Below are 15,860 nucleotides of genomic sequence, written 5' to 3' on the forward strand. Positions count from 1 at the left end.
ATTTTGCACTGCGTTGTGTTTCTTGGTGCGCCGTTTTCGTTGCATACTGATGAAACGAAAATGGCGAATGCGTTACATTTAAAAAAAACATTACTGAGCATGTGCAACACACAGAATGCAGCAAATGTATTGCTAAACGCACAGCATGCAGCACTTTCTAAATATTGCTACACGTGTGCACTGTGAACGTCGCACAGACTTTGTATTGCTGTGCGTTAGGCTGCATTATAATTTTTTATAACGTGCGACTTTAACGTCCCACTGTGAAAGAGGCCTTAAAGATAGGAATAAAGTTTAGAATCAATTAAAAATAGAAAATACATATGTTTACATAAATCTGTATGTAAGTCCTGAAAGAGGATGGCGTAGTTGTTAGCTTATCCCAAACACATCTCAAAAAATTCATACAGACAAGCTAATTGGCTTACTCCTAAATTGGCCCTAGACTACACTACACGAAACATACACAGACATATGACTATGGTAGGGATTAGATTGTGAGTCCCTCTTCGGGACAGTTAGTGACAAGACTATATAATCTGTACAGCACTGCAGAAGATGTCTGCACGATATAAATACTAAATAATAATAATAATAAAAGAGGGACACATGAGGGAGAAAGAGGTAAAGAGGGACTTGGTTGCCAAAGAGGCAGGGCCATGCATGGTATCCTCAAAGGGGTGGTGCTCAAAATTGAAAAAGGGGCCCTAATCTATGAATCAATTAAGTTTGTGTCTCCTTCCAACCAAGTCTTTCGGCTCCACCACCCAAAAATCAGCAGTGATAGGTGCCCAAGTTTCACACCCTAAAATCAGGACAAAATCATGCCGCCAGAATGCCTCCCTGGGCTCCAGCGCTGCAATTTTACCTCCATCCTCTGAGTGGCACTGTAACTCTAGTGAGATCACTGATGGCAATCTCACCAGAGAGATTCAGAGCCTCCGAGGAGAGAAATTAGAATGGCTGCCTGCGGCTAGATCACCTGGGAGGTGAGTAAAAACGCCTGCTATGCGCCATTGCTCTGCATTGAGCTCTAGCAGCTAGCCCGAGCTTAGCTCTGGGTTACCACCAGGGAGGTTAAATTGGGCACAGTGGAGCCTGATGTAGACACGGACTCCCCTATCATTACTGGGGCTTCTGTCAACGAAGCTCCTTTTAGGTCAGGGATGTCAAATCGGTCCTACAAGGGCTGAGGTTCCGCACACATTTGACACAGCTTAAATGAATTTATGGGTCCAAATCAGGAAAGGTGTGGTCCATCAGGTAGAACAAATTCCTCTTTCTCAGTTCATCCTAAACACTGGCATGGATCTGGCCCTCCAGGCCTGGAGTTCGACACATGTGTTTTAGGTAAAGAAGAAGTGGTTGCCAATATGCTGTGGTTGTTAAACATTAGAAGGTTAAATGTTGCAGTAAGTGCCAAGGTGCACTGGGTGCCCAGATGCAGTGAGTGATAAGATGCAAAGGTCCAGTTTGTGCTAATTTGCAGTGGGTGCTGAGGTGTCAAAGTATAGTCTGTCAAGCTGTTTTGGGTGCAGAATAAATAGCAGATGGTGATTAACACTAGTGGTACATGTGGGTACTGGTTGCATGTACTGTGTGCCATTATTATTATTTATTTATTTATTTATATAGCGCCAACATATTCCGCAGCGCTTTACAAAGCACAATAAGACGACAAGGGGAACATAGGTACAACTAACAAATGTACAGCAGAGTTCCAAGCAGCACAAATATTGTTACAAGAACAGTAAACATTAGGAGGATGACCCTGCCCTTGCAAGCTTACATTTTAATGGGTTGTGGGGGACACACTAGGTAAGGGGGTGGAGGATGGATGAGGCAGTGATTCTTTGCCTCTGATTACATTGTGACAGAGAAGTAAATAAGGGCTATAGCATGTTATAAGCTTGTCTGAAAAGGTGTGTTTTAAGAGTGCGTTTGAAGATGTCCAGGTTTGGTGCATGACGTACAGGCTGTGGAAGAGAGTTCCAGATAAGGGGTGATGCTCGTGCAAAGTCCTGGATGCGAGCATGAGAGGAGGTGATCAGCTTAGAGGCCAGGAGAATTGCTTAGGAAAAGCGAAGGTTGCGGGAGGGACAATATCTTGAGATTAGTGAGGAGATGTATGGAGAAGACAACTCGTGGAGGGCTTTGTATGTTAGAGTCAGGAGTTTGAACTGGATCCTCTGGGTAATGGGTAACCAGTGGAGAGAATGGCACAGTGGGGCTGCATCGGAAGAGCATGTGGAAAGGTGAATGAGGCAGGCCGCTGAATTTAGAAGGGATTGGAGAGGTGCTAGCCTGTTTTTTGGTAGGCCACAGAGCAGGGTGTTGCAGTAATCTAGGCGGGAGATGATTAAGGCATGAACAAGCATTTTGGTGGCTTCTTGTGTGAGAAAGGGACGGATACGGAATATATTTTTGAGCTGGAAATAGCAGGTGGTGGTTAATGAGGCAATGTGAGGTTTAAAGGAGAGCTCTGAGTCAAGTATAACCCCCAAGCAGCGGGCCTTAGTGGTTGAGGTTATTGAGGTGTCGTCTACTGTTATGGTTGCAATTGGTGGGGGTGAAGATAGCGATGGTGGAAAAATCACAATTTTCCATGGGAGAGAACTTGGTCTCATATGGGTTTGGAGGATGGGTGGATACTGGGTGCTATTTGGGTGCCAGCTCTAGCAGCGCCCGCTATTTACTGGGCACTCAAAATTTCCAGTCCAACACCCAAATATAGATATTTTGTATTGGCACATTTTCTCCTAGGTGATATTTTTTAACTTGGCAATAAAATGCCTTTTAAGCCACCAGAAAGCAAGAACATACTCAAAATAATTTTGATAGTACTTTGACCTACTTTTTGGTCCTCATTTAGTTGAAAAGTTCTGGAAACTTATTTTAAAAAGAATATGAAAAATTATCTACTAGGAGAAAACTCAGGCGAAAAGTGAATTGCATATAGCCCACTGTGTGGCCAGCTTCTTCCTATTGCACCACAATTGTGGCTCAGTCGAATGGAAGCCAAATAATTGGCACATGTTCGGTCTCATCCCTGCACTCACTGGACATCCGTGCTCTTTCCGCCACTGTGTACATGAGCGCACAGACATCCGAGGAGCATGCACTGTTCCTTTGGGATCTGTTTAACTGGCTCCTGTCAAAAACAAGAATTGTGGGAAAGGCGGCACTACAGAAAGAAAGCCAAACAAGCAAGAAGTCCTGTAGGCATCAGGACCCCGTAATGCACACTCTTTGGTGAGCATTTTGGGTGTTACAACAGAGGCATGGACTTTTAAAGGGGATAGAGAGGCAGGCACACTAAGGATGGGGGTTGCATCCAAAGTTTTGCAGGGGAGCCCAGTTATTTCTAATTACACCAGAGTGACTTCATGCTTGTTACAGGTGTGTTATTTAGACAATACTGCAGCCAAATGGATCAATGGGACTGCTAGGCAACTGGTATTGGTTAAAATGAAATATATATAGCAGCATCCCCATACCACTCACTTCACGTTCTCTTTACTATCATTTCATAATAATGACTAGGTTTTACAAGGCAGGAAAAAGAATGCTACTGCACTGTTGCCGCAAATCTGACACTTCCATAAATGCATCTTCTAAAGCAGGAGTCTCAAACTCAATTTACCTGGGGGCTGCAGGAGGCAAAGTCAGGATGAGGCTGGGCCGTATAAGGGATCTCACAATCAGCAGCTCCCCCCCCCCCACCATCTCTTGCATTGATTTTTATTTCAAAATCAAATTCACACTGAAGCAAACTATTTTGCCTATTTTACCTTATAATCCGCTTCAGTCCTCCCATTACAAGTAATCCGCTGTGTCCCCGCTGCAAAATGAGGGCTGCAGAGCCCCCAAATCGCCCCAGGAGCAATCCGTCGGCATTTCCTGGATTGCTGACGTTAATCACAGCGCATCGCCGCCTCTGCCCGCCCCTTTCACTCTTCCTTCACAGAGAGGGGCGGGGAGAGGCAGCGATCCGCGCGGCGATTGACATCAGGAGGGGCAGAGCTGAAGCTGAAAGCTCTGGCCCTTCCAGGAAATGCCGGTGGAATGCCCCCCGGACGATTTGGGGGCTCTGCAGCCCTCGTTTAGAGGCGGGGATGCGGCAGATTACTTGGGAGCACTGAAGCGAACTATAAGGAAGCTTTTGCTGGCGCAGGCCAGAAAATATTGTTTTGAGGGCCGCAAATAGCCCGCAGGCCGCGAGTTTGAGACCCCTGTTCTAAAGCTTAGGCCCGGAAAATGAGGAACAATGGGCAGAAAAAATACTAGCTAGACTAGAACTGACACTGTAGTTTACCATGCAAATCACTGCATTTGATTCAGTGGAGAAAGTTTGTTCCAAATGTGAACCTCAGGCAAACAAACTCTGCAGGATGTAACTAATACTTAGGATTAAACATTTATTAGCAAACAGGAATAAATACACATTACTAAAGCCATTCTCACTATCCAGCTGAACTGAAGTGCATTATAATATGCCAGGGATTAGCAGCATTTACCACAATCCTCCACCCTTTTCTTACTATTTCTGTAAAATGAAGAGAGCAATTTTCATGTTACAGTAAAGTGGCGTCTTCCTGCAAATTGGGTGTCATCATCATTATTTGGTGATTTATCTTCCTGCACAAGCTACATGTGCAAATCTGAGTCAGGCAATACTGCAGTATTCATTAACCAGTGAATGTCTGCACAGTTGCACTCATACAGCTGTGTTCAGCAAAAAAAAAAAAAACAACAACAACCGCATACGTTTTGTGGGTGGAATGCCATGGATTTACGTTTTTTCTTTAAGTTAAAAAAAAACAAAAACACCCTCTTCTGCCAAAGCTTGAACACATGTGAAAGTATCCCACAACTGACAAATTATTTGAAACTAGCAGACTCACGGCGTAACATATGCCGCATAAGAATGTAGCGGGCAGAAAGGGGGTATTGGGCACAACGGCAGGGGAAAAAGGGTCGGACCCCCGTACGCTCACCTGGGTCCCCCATCAGCTTAAGCCCAGCAGCAGCCGCTGACGGTATTAGTAAGAGGCAGCGGGCGGGGGATGACTCACCTATTCCGCGTTCCAGCGTGCGTTCCACTGTCGTCACTTCCTGCAATGCCGCCCACTGTACTGTAAGTGGACGGCATTGCAGGAAGTGACGACAGTGGAACGCACGCTGGAACGCGGAAGCGGCGAGTCATCCCCACCCACTGCCTCTTACTAATAGCGGCGGCTGCTGCTGCTGAACTTAAGCTAGACGGGTAGCGCAGATGGGGGACCCAGGTGAGGGAGGGGGGGGGTCCAACCCCCCTCCCCACCACTGTGCCCAATACCCCCTTACTGCCCACTAACCCCTCTAGCTTGGCGGCAACTGTAAGACCGCCCCTGGGGGCAGGGCGCTACTACTTCTTGCTTGGACCAGCCCCTTCTTGCTTGGACCAGCCCTGGGGGCAGGGCGCTACTTCTTCTTCTTGCTTGACGGTTGAGCCACTTAGCTATATATATATATATATATATATATATATATATATATATATATATATATATATATATATATATATATATATATATATATTATACTTTTTTTTGAAAAAAAGATTTCTTTCCTTGCTTGTAAAGAGATATGAACAATTGTTAAAATGTGCAGGTACATTGCCCAATATAGATAAACAGGAATTCTCCTAACCAGCAAATCTCCTCAAATCTTCCCTGGCCCAGGCACTGCTAGCCATGTCAGCAAATAAAAGTCATTAAAGAGAAACTGTGACCTACAATTGAACTTCATCCCAATCAGTAGCTGATACCCCTTCCCCATGAGAAATGTTTTACTTTTCTCAAACGGATCATGAGGGGGTTCTGCATGGCTGATACTGTGGTGAAACACCTTCCACAGCAGGATGTCAGTACCATGGTCCTGACAGTTTCCGGTCTGGGAACCTCATTGCATTGTGGGAAATAAAAGCTGTTTAAGGCTGGGTTCAACTGCCACAAAAAAAGCAAGCAGCAACTCCTTCCACTGACATCACCTGCCATCAGTAAAAATGTCACCATGTGGTAAATGTCAGAATGTAAATCAGGGCGAGGAAAGATTTTACAATGGAAAACATTGACAATCATTCATACACAATTATTGTAAAAATTAAGCATTTAATTGCATTTTCACTGGAGTTCCTCTTTAACTGTTATGCTAGGTACACACCATATAATTTTCTGGCAAATTTACCTGCCAGATTGTTTATTTCCAAGATATCCAATCTAAATTTCAATTGATTTTTCGATTTTCCTGATAGTTTTTTTTAATCATTTCTTTTCAATCAATTTTTATAGAACTGAACAAAAATAGATTGAAAAAAAGATTTAAAAAAATAAAATAAAAATTTGAAAATCGATAAACTGATAGAAATTCAGATCGGACATGTTGGAAATAATCGATTTGGCAGGTAAATCTGCCAGAAAATTGTATGGTGTGTACCTAGCATTAGTGCTATTTACAGTAGCTAGCACAGCAGCTGGCCAATAGCCCCTTTGCACTGTACAGTTGTAGATTATCTGTATTGTCGTTTGACAATTTAGCGTTCACACTTATTATACGGTTTTATTACACATTATTTGAATGACAGGTGGCAACCTACTTACAACAATCTCCCGAAATGTAACATGCTTGTAAGTTGAATTTGCTCGTATGTCGAGTCCTGTGTTAGTGACAACTCTGGATTTGGACATATTGCATTAACTGTTTTTTGTTTTTTTTTTCCAATGTGCTTTTCCAGTATTTTAAACGAATTATAACACTTTGAACAAAATAGCAACATTTAAAGGGGCACTATGGCAAAAAAAATTGTAAAATTTAAAATGTGCAAACAAACAAATACGTTTTTTCCAGAGTAAAATGAGCAATAAATTACTTTTCTCCTATGATAAAGACAAAAGAAATACAGAGAGCCCAATATAGTGTAGTATGCAAAACCAGGAGTTGGAAATAAAATCCTAGAGGCGCTATTCGGGACCTTGAGACTATACTGTGTACTCCTATCTGTTCATTGCCTGAGGAAGCGGGAACATACCTGTAAAAGACGTTGCACTGTTTGTTTTGGAGTATATTAATAAACCTGTTGTCATAAAACTGACGGTATCTTGTCTGCTTCGGGGAGGCGAGCCCACCACCACCTCCTGAGTGATTTTAAGCCTTTTAGAACCTTTCATCCTGCTGGAGCCTCTGTTCACTCTTACATTACTTTTCTCCTATGTTACTGTCACTTACAGTAGGCAGTAGGAATCTGACAGAAGAGACAGGTTTTGGACTAGTCCGTCTCTTCATGGGGGGGATCCTAAGGAATTTATTTTTAAAAGTACTTAGTGAATGGCAGTTGCTCTGTCCAACTGCCAAAAAACTGTAGCGAGCAGGGAAGTTGGCCAGCATCATTGTCTTTAAATTCTTTTTTAAGGAATATCTTTCTAAAGAATAAAGGCAGCCATACACTGGTCGATGTGCCATCAGATCGACCAGCTGACAGATCCCTATCTGATCGAATCTGATCAGATAGGGATCGTATGGCTGCCTTTACTGCAAACAGATTGTGAATCGATTTCAGCCTGAAACCGATCACAATCTGTTCAGCTGCTCCTGCCGCCTGTCCCCCCCCCCCGTATACATTACCTGATGCGGGCTCCCGGGCGTCTTCTCCGCATCTTCTCAGCGCTGCACCCGCTCCATCCCGGCGCTTCCTGTGTCACTCCGTGACCAGGAAGTTCAAATAGAGCGCCCTCTATTTGAACTTCCTGGGTCACTGCAGTGACCCAGGAAGCGCCGGGATGGAGCGGGTGCAGCGCTGAGAAGATGCGGAGAAGACGCCCGGGAGCCCGCATCAGGTAATGTATTTTTCATCGGATCGGCCGCCGCTAGCGACGCGCACTTTACCCGCGGGCGATCGAGGGTAATTTCCCGCACGGCGCGATCGACGGACCGATCCGATTTCGGGAGGAAATCGGATCGTCGGCGGCGTTTACCGCGAACGATTGGCAGCAGATTCGATCCCAGGATCGAATCTGCTGTCGAAACGGCCGGGAATCAGGCCAGTGTATGGCCACCTTTAAAGCCTTGCTGAAAATCCCCTATGGACTAGTCCAAAACCTGTCGCTTCTGTCAAATGTCTACTACCTACTGTAAGTGACAGCAACATAGGAGAAAAGTAATTTATGACTCATTTTACTTTGAAAAAACGTACTTCTTATTAGTCCATGTATGTACATATCTTTAATTTTACAATTTTTCACCATAGTGCCCCTTTAACAACAAAAATATGAATAAAAAAGTAGCACAGTATTACATACTGTATTTTGTACATGAAGAAAACATTTTATCCAAAACACAACTCGAGTAATTTGTAGTAAGGGACAATGTGTGTACCGTACCACATAAATGTTAGTGCTGTTTCAGTAAAAAGTACTTCCAGTAAACTTTTTTTTTTTTTTACAGGTTCTGTCTTATGCTGCATAATCAGGGGTTGCCAAGCTGTGAATGGGTTGCCGTAATCCAGGTGGAGGTTGCCGAAGAGTTTCGGCAGATTTGCATGGGCACTATGATTAACATGGTAATTGTGGTCCCCTGTACAAAGTAGTGTGATCTGTCTTTTACCCAATCACACACCTAGTGTGCACTGCAAGTTTGCCTGCGTTTCCAATTGGATTAGATCAATGGGAGCACAATCAAACCCCATAGCAAATGCAGTGCTATGTAATTTGTTATACGGGCTCCCATCTGAAAAGCTTCCTGAGGCTTTTTTTTTTTCTACTCATATTAGACAACACAATCACGCCAGACAATTGTAATGCGGGCTTGAACATAAGGGAAAATTGTGATCCCGCTCACGGTTTTCAGTGTACAAGGGCCCTAAATATTAGCTTTTTCTTTGTACAAAAGAGACATCAATTCCTTCCTGAACACAGAGGTAAACAAAGTGGCTGAAAAACAGCTGCTGTAAATAATTTTTAGTCATTCACTTCTGCATTGGACATTGACAAATCATAGTTTAGACTTCAGTGTATTCAGTAGGTCTTATTTGAAAACTTAGTATTTTTGAAACAAAAATTGTTGTTTGGAGTTACTGTTTATAACAATTAAATGATTATGTATTACAGTTACATAAACAAGTGTTTTGCTATTGGAAACAAATCTGGTAACAGCTGAGAAGACATTGCAGTGGTGAGAAAGGTCATGCTATCATACTGCTGACAGAGGTGGCTGCTGTGACTAGTGTATAATAATCCTTGACGCAATAAGACACGCAGTTTATCTGGGGACAAAGCTTAAAAATTGGAATACCCTGAATTTATTGTGTATATGCTTTTCAGCGAGTTAAACATGGTTACTTGATTAAAACTGCAATTTTACAGTGCTCAGGGAAAGTACCTACATAGTTGCATAGTTCATTATTCTAGCTACTATTACCAGACAGACATTAAGAAGGATCACTATAAAGTGTATTTTCAGTCACAGGAGCCACTGCTTATCTGTAATATCCATCAGTCCAGTGATTTATCAGATCTTAAGGAAATACAGCTACTCAAGACTTGAAAGTAATGGTGGCCATACACTTGTGGATTTTTCCATCAATATCTGGCCAATTTGATCATTTGGTCGATTCAGATAGAAATCATTACCACAAACGATTCCCCACAGATAGATTTTTGGTCGAAATCGATATATAAAGTTGATCAGGCTGAACAGAAGATATCGCTTGATCGGCTGTGGGTTGAGTGCTCGTCACTAGTTGCGGTCAATTTCACAACAAGCAATTTAGGCAGCAAGCTTACGCTCACCTGTCCACCAACATGAGTCTTCCCTCCACTGCAGTGTGCTCCTCCCTGCCTCTGAGGATTGATGATAATGAGCACCTGCCTCCTTGAGCCTATCCTCTCTCATCTTATTTATCTTTTATCTTCCATCATAGCGACCTTAAAGTGGACCTGAACTCTTGCACAGGACAGAAGGAAAACAGAGAAATGCACCCTGTATGTATTTAGAGTTTAGCATGTTTAATTCCCCCTCATTTGTGTTTAATTACACGTTGTAATTTGAGCTCTCCCCGTGTCAAATGACTGCCACGGCAGAGATGGCAGATAAGTTAATTTGGAAGCACAGGCTGTTAATATGTCGGCTTCCATGAATCAGGAAGTAGAAGCAGTGCAGATTTATTTCAGCTCTAACAATGAAATGTTTTTGCTTAAAGCGAATGGAAACCGCATTTACAAAAAATGAGACAGATACTTACCCAAGGTGAGGGTAGGCTCTGGGTCCTATAGATCCTTTCGACTCCTCTCCTGGTCCCCTTGTTGCAGTGCTGGCTCGCCCGATAGCAGTATTTGACTAAATTAGTCAAATACTGCTTTACCCGGCCGAAGGAGGCTTCAGAAGTCTTCAGGGAGCCCGAGTACTCCTAAAGAAGGGTGGCCCTGTACTGCGCCGGCACAAGCACGCTCTCTTGCACACTCACACCTGTGCAGTATGGAGCCGCACGTCTTCGGGAGGACACAGCTCCTGAAGACTTCCAAATACCCTTTCGGTGGAGGATTGAAACGGGTGGGGGGGAACCAGCACAGGATAGAGAGCACCGAGAGAGGAGACGGAAGGCTCAGATAGGACCTTCAGAGTCAGAGTGGTTTACTCCTCATACCCCCACTCTCTTCTCTGTTGGGTTGTCACAAGGTTAGGTCCTCAGACTCCCTCCTCTTCTCCATCTATCAGCTCTTTTGGTTATCACAATCGAGAGGTGATGTCTCACGGTATACCCAAATGCAAGGCAAAACTGGGAACCAAGAGAGACCAAGGCCCATCTGCAATTAACCTTTCATCCTGAGTTTTTTCCCAAGAGATAATTTTTAATCTTAGATTTAGAATAACCTTTCAGGACTTTGCAATTGAAAAAGTACTTAAAGAGACACTGAAGCGAAAAAAAAAATGATGATATTATGATTTGTATGTGTAGTACAGCTAAGAAATAAAACTTTAAGATCAGATACATCAATCTAATTGTTTCCAGTACAGGAAGAGTTGAGGAACTCCAGTTGTTATCTCTATGCAAAAAAAGCTATTAAGCTCTCCGACTAACTTATGCTGGGAATACACGGTTCGTTTTTGCCTTCGTTTAAACCTTCGATTCGTTCGGCAAACGAATCGAGTGTTGAAAACGTATGTGAAAATAGTCATAATCTCATTATAGTTTCGATTAATAGACCCCAAAAACGAACGACTAGTGATCGAACATGTTTGATATTATCTCTCTTTATCCATCTAATCGAGCCATTGGTAGGCTTGATGGCTGTTCAGATCGATTATATATTCGTTTATGCTAGTCCGTCCCTGTAAAAAGGGATTTTCGTTTCGTTTCTTTGCAGCCTTCGATCATTGGAAAAACGAAACCATCAGAATCGAAAAAAAAAACGAAACCGTGGGTGGTGATATTAACCGTATGACCGATTATTTCGGGATCGAAAAGGACAAAAGGCACAATCGAAACGAAGGTTTAAACGAAGGCAAAAACGAACCGTGTATTCCCAGCATAAGTCGTGGAAAGGGATGTTATCTGACTTTTATTATCTCAACTGTAATTGAACTGTTTACTTTTCCTCTGCTAGAGGAGAGTTCATTACTTCACAGACTGCTCTGAAAGACTCATTTTGAATGCTGAGTGTTGTGTAATCTGCACATATTATAGAATGATGCAATGTTAGAAAAAAAACACTATATACCTGAAAATAAAAATATGAGAATATTTTCTGTGCTGCTAATCTTCTAGTAATTATTCATAGTACACAACCAATTCATTATATCATATTTTTTTTCGCTTCAGTGTCTCTTTAAAGTATATGGAAAAGAAAGTATTTGCAATTATTCAGGTTGGAGTGAGCTCTGAGATGTTTCCCAGTGCATCAATGTTGAATATCCAAATTATCCATTGTTGTTCCTGCAAGTTAAACACACCTCCAGTCCAAAAGAACCTCTGAGTTCTGGTTCACCATGAGCTTGCTGGGTACTCTTACTCTTATTTACCCCATGGATTCAAAATTGAGGAGAATTCAGTGGTGATTAAAAGTATGAACATCAGGAGACATGGCCAGTGATTTAGTGACCAATGCCCACGCTCTCACTCTCATCCTTTGAGGTTCATGCAATCTGCCTCTACACTCCGTACCACATTCAGCTTGCGGTTATCTGCTGCCCTCCAGGTCAGCCTCTACTTTCATAGATCACTTATCAGCATGGCTTCTCCAGTTCCTCTCCACTGACATACCCGCCATCATCATTGGCAATTTCAATCTACCCATCGACACAAATTGCCCTACTGCCACTAAACTGCTCTCTCTCGCCTCCTCGTTTGACCTCTCCAAATGGTCCTCCACTTCCACCCACAAAGATGGACACACTCTTGACCTTGTCTTCACCTGCCTCTACTCTATTTCAAGCTTCTATAACACTCTGTTTCCCCTCTCAGACCACAACATGTTTACCTTCCTAATCAATTCGTCTCTACCATCATCTTCTCCAGCACTATACCATACAGACCTTTGCAGGAATTACCACAACCTGGATCTGAATTTCCTGACTGATGCCTTGCACCCCCTCAGTACTTTGTCTTCCTACACTGACCCTGAGGCAGCATCCAGTCACTCATTTAGTGTTGTCTCCTCTGCCATAAATTTAGCTGCTCCACCCATCCCCGCCGGCAACCCTGGCTCACTGAACCTATCAAACAGCTGAAAAGGCACTCCAGGATGGCAGAAAGGTGCTAGAGTAAGAGCACTGCCGTAGAGGACTTTCATCACTCTAAACAAACTATGCAGGAGCTCAGGGACACCCTCACCTCTGCCAAGCAGTCTTATTTTTCCTCGCTCATTTCCTCACAATCCCACAACCCAAAACAATTGTTTAACACCTTTAACGCCCTACTTCGTGCCGCACCTCCTCCCCCTACCACGTCTGTATGCTGATGACTTTGCATCATATTTCACAAGCAAGATTGATGCAATACGTAATAGCTGCAATGCGCCATCCTTTTTATTACCTGTAAATTCCTTCTGGCCGCCTGCACCCTCACTCACTACTAATTGTCTACCCCCACCACAACCACACTCTAACATCTTTCACCACACTCACTGAACAATATCTTCCCTTGCTAATCTCCAAAGCCCCAGAAGAGGCAAGCCGGGCACCAATAGTTTGCAATTCACCAGTTTATTTCATCCCATTTCGCAAGCTAAAACTGCTTGCTTCCTCAGAGACGCGAAACGGCTGTCAGACCAGCTATTTGTTGCTTATGTCATGTCTATAGATGGGATGAAATAAACTGGTGAATTGCAAACTATTGGTGCCCGGCTTGCCTCTTCTGTGGATTGTTGGATGCTGCTGTATGCTGGAGGCACATGTAGGAATTCCCAGTAACCCCCTCCAAGTTTCTGCCTGTCATTGCATCTGGTGCCGATTTTTTCTCTTCTGCTCCTTTGAATGTAATCTCCAAAGCCCATCTCACTACCTGTGCCCTGGACCCCATTCCTTACCATCTTATCCCCCCAGCTTTCTTCCTCCTTTAATGCTGCTCTAACAACTCTATTCAACCTTTATATCTCCACTAGCACTTCCCCTTCCTTATTCAAACAAGATATCATTACACCTCTTATCAAAAAACCCTTTCTTGACCCAACATCTCTTTCCAATTACCGTGCTGTCTCGCTCTTCCCCTTTGCTTTTAAACTTGGAACGTCACACCCTTTCAGAATTGTCTGCCTTTCTCTCTACCAACTCCATACTTGACCCCCTTCAATCTGGATTCTGCACACACCATTCCACTGAAACTGTCCTCACTAAAGTTGCTAATGACCTACTGGTAGCTAGATCCAAAGGCCAGTTCTCCATTCTAATACTCCTCGACATTTCCTCTGCCCTTGACATGGTTGATCATGCTCTGCTTCTCCAGACGCTGTCATCTTTAGGAATCAAAGGCCAAGCACATTCCTGGATTTCCTCTCATCTGTCTGGACGCTCTAACACGGTCTCCTTCTATAGCATTAATTCCTCCCCACGCCGCTGTCTGTTGGTGTACCTCAAGGCTCTGTTCTTGGGCCACTTCTCAATCTACACTCATGGCCTGGGACAACTAATTCGCTCTTTTGGTTTTCAGTATCACCTCTATGCCAATGACACCGCTTGGGGCTTATACTCGACAGAGCTTTCCTTTAAACCTCACATTGCCTCATTAACTACCGGCTCCTATTTCCAGCGCAAAAATATATTCCGTATTCGTCCCTTCCTTACACAAGAGACCACCAAAATGCTTGTACATGCTTTAATCATCTCCTGTCTAGACTACTGTAACACCCTGTTCTATGGTCTACCAAAGAACAGGCTGGAACCTCTCCAATCACTTCTAAACTCAGCTGCCCACCTCATTCACCTCTACACCCACCCCTCTGATGCAGCCCCACTGTGCAGTTTCCTCCACTGGCTGCCTATTACCCACAGAATCCAGTTCAAACTGATAACATACAAAGCCCTTCGAGTTGTCCCCTCCATACATCTCACTAATCTCTAAAAACTGTCCCGCCCGCAACCTTCGCTCCTCCCAAGCAATTCTCCTGGCCTCTAAGCTGATCACCTCCTCTCATGCTCACATCCGGGACTTCCCATGAGCATCATCCCTCATCTGGAACGCTCTTCCACAGCCTGTACGTCATGCTCCAAACCATGCTTTTTTTATAATATATAGCCTCACATATAATAAGGTGGGGTGACTTGTGCCTTGGCATTGCTGATAATCAAAATACACAAGATTGATGGGATCTGTTTTTTTAAACCGGATTATAACCTGCTTGGAAAAGCAAATGGTGGAATTGCTAACAATTTCATTAAAAAATTCTTAAAAATGTGATAATTACGGTATGTAAAACAAAACAAAAAAAAACAAAACAGAAAACAGGAACAGCGCTTCAGAAATGCATTTGGCCACAGTACTAGAAAGAAGCACAAAACTGCTGGGACAGAAGTACACATTTACACTGAAAAATCAACACAATATATACTGAAAGTAGCAATTTTATTTGAGTTAAAATTATTTACAAAAAACCCAAAGACATACTTCAAGAAACTGGTACAAACTTGATTTATTTTCCTGCCGTTGGCTTTTGCTCCAAATATCACAGCTGAGAAATACTGTATAAAATAAAAATAAGATTGGATTCAGAAAAGTACTCTACCATTCTAGTCTCCAATGGCTTATATTTACACAAATATATACAGTGGAAAAAAAATTACTTTTAAACTTCAGGTAAATTTGCAAGTAGGATTCAAGTTCCCTTAAAGCAGAACATATGGTGGAGTTTTCAGCATGTACTACACTTAAAGCAGCTACCCCCATTAAAAGTAGGCAGGAGGCTGCAGCATTATTCATTACCAGTTCAGCGCACACCCCATGGAACTGTATGTGATATGGTATTAACAGGCATATAGGAAATACAGGGCCATATACAAACTCCAGGTACTACTGTTTAAGTGCGTTTCTGAAGGGACAGTACCTGGACCTGGTCCCGAAACTAATAGCTGGCATCTATTGATCTCAAATCACCAATGGTATGCATCAAAAAACTTAAACTACCAGTTCAAAGAAAATAAAGCTGACAAAATGAGTTTGCAAGAAAAAAAATAAATAAAATTACATTACCGGTATTTAAAGTACACCTGTCAGACTTTGCCGTAATAGTTTTATGTGGTCCGGCATTAGTCATGGTAGAAAATCTGAAGATGCCGTAACAAAAGCTGTTAGGGTAATAGTTTAAATGACTAACTGTACAAGACTACAAGGAAAT

The 15,860-nt window shown here is 43.0% G+C and overlaps 1 protein-coding gene and 1 long non-coding RNA gene across 3 annotated transcripts in view; one reads left to right on the forward strand and one right to left on the reverse strand.

The window, feature by feature from the left end:
- LOC137536371 (uncharacterized) overlaps positions 1 to 15,860 on the forward strand; it is a 62,332-nt gene that overhangs the window by 30,385 nt on the left and 16,087 nt on the right. For both annotated transcript variants that reach the window (XR_011024553.1, XR_011024552.1), the window contains exons 2-3: positions 8,482 to 8,596; positions 9,956 to 10,016. This is a non-coding gene — a long non-coding RNA (uncharacterized lncRNA). The remainder of the gene's footprint in view (positions 1 to 8,481; positions 8,597 to 9,955; positions 10,017 to 15,860) is intronic.
- The window catches only part of WAPL (WAPL cohesin release factor), a 174,338-nt gene continuing 173,552 nt past the window's right edge, over positions 15,075 to 15,860 (reverse strand). Inside the window, exon 21 of the transcript XR_011024551.1 lies at positions 15,075 to 15,207. The gene's annotated coding sequence lies outside the window, so the exon portion shown is untranslated. The remainder of the gene's footprint in view (positions 15,208 to 15,860) is intronic.

Source organism: Hyperolius riggenbachi, chromosome 10, assembly GCF_040937935.1.
Source record: "Hyperolius riggenbachi isolate aHypRig1 chromosome 10, aHypRig1.pri, whole genome shotgun sequence".
In the NCBI taxonomy this organism is placed as follows: domain Eukaryota; kingdom Metazoa; phylum Chordata; class Amphibia; order Anura; family Hyperoliidae; genus Hyperolius; species Hyperolius riggenbachi.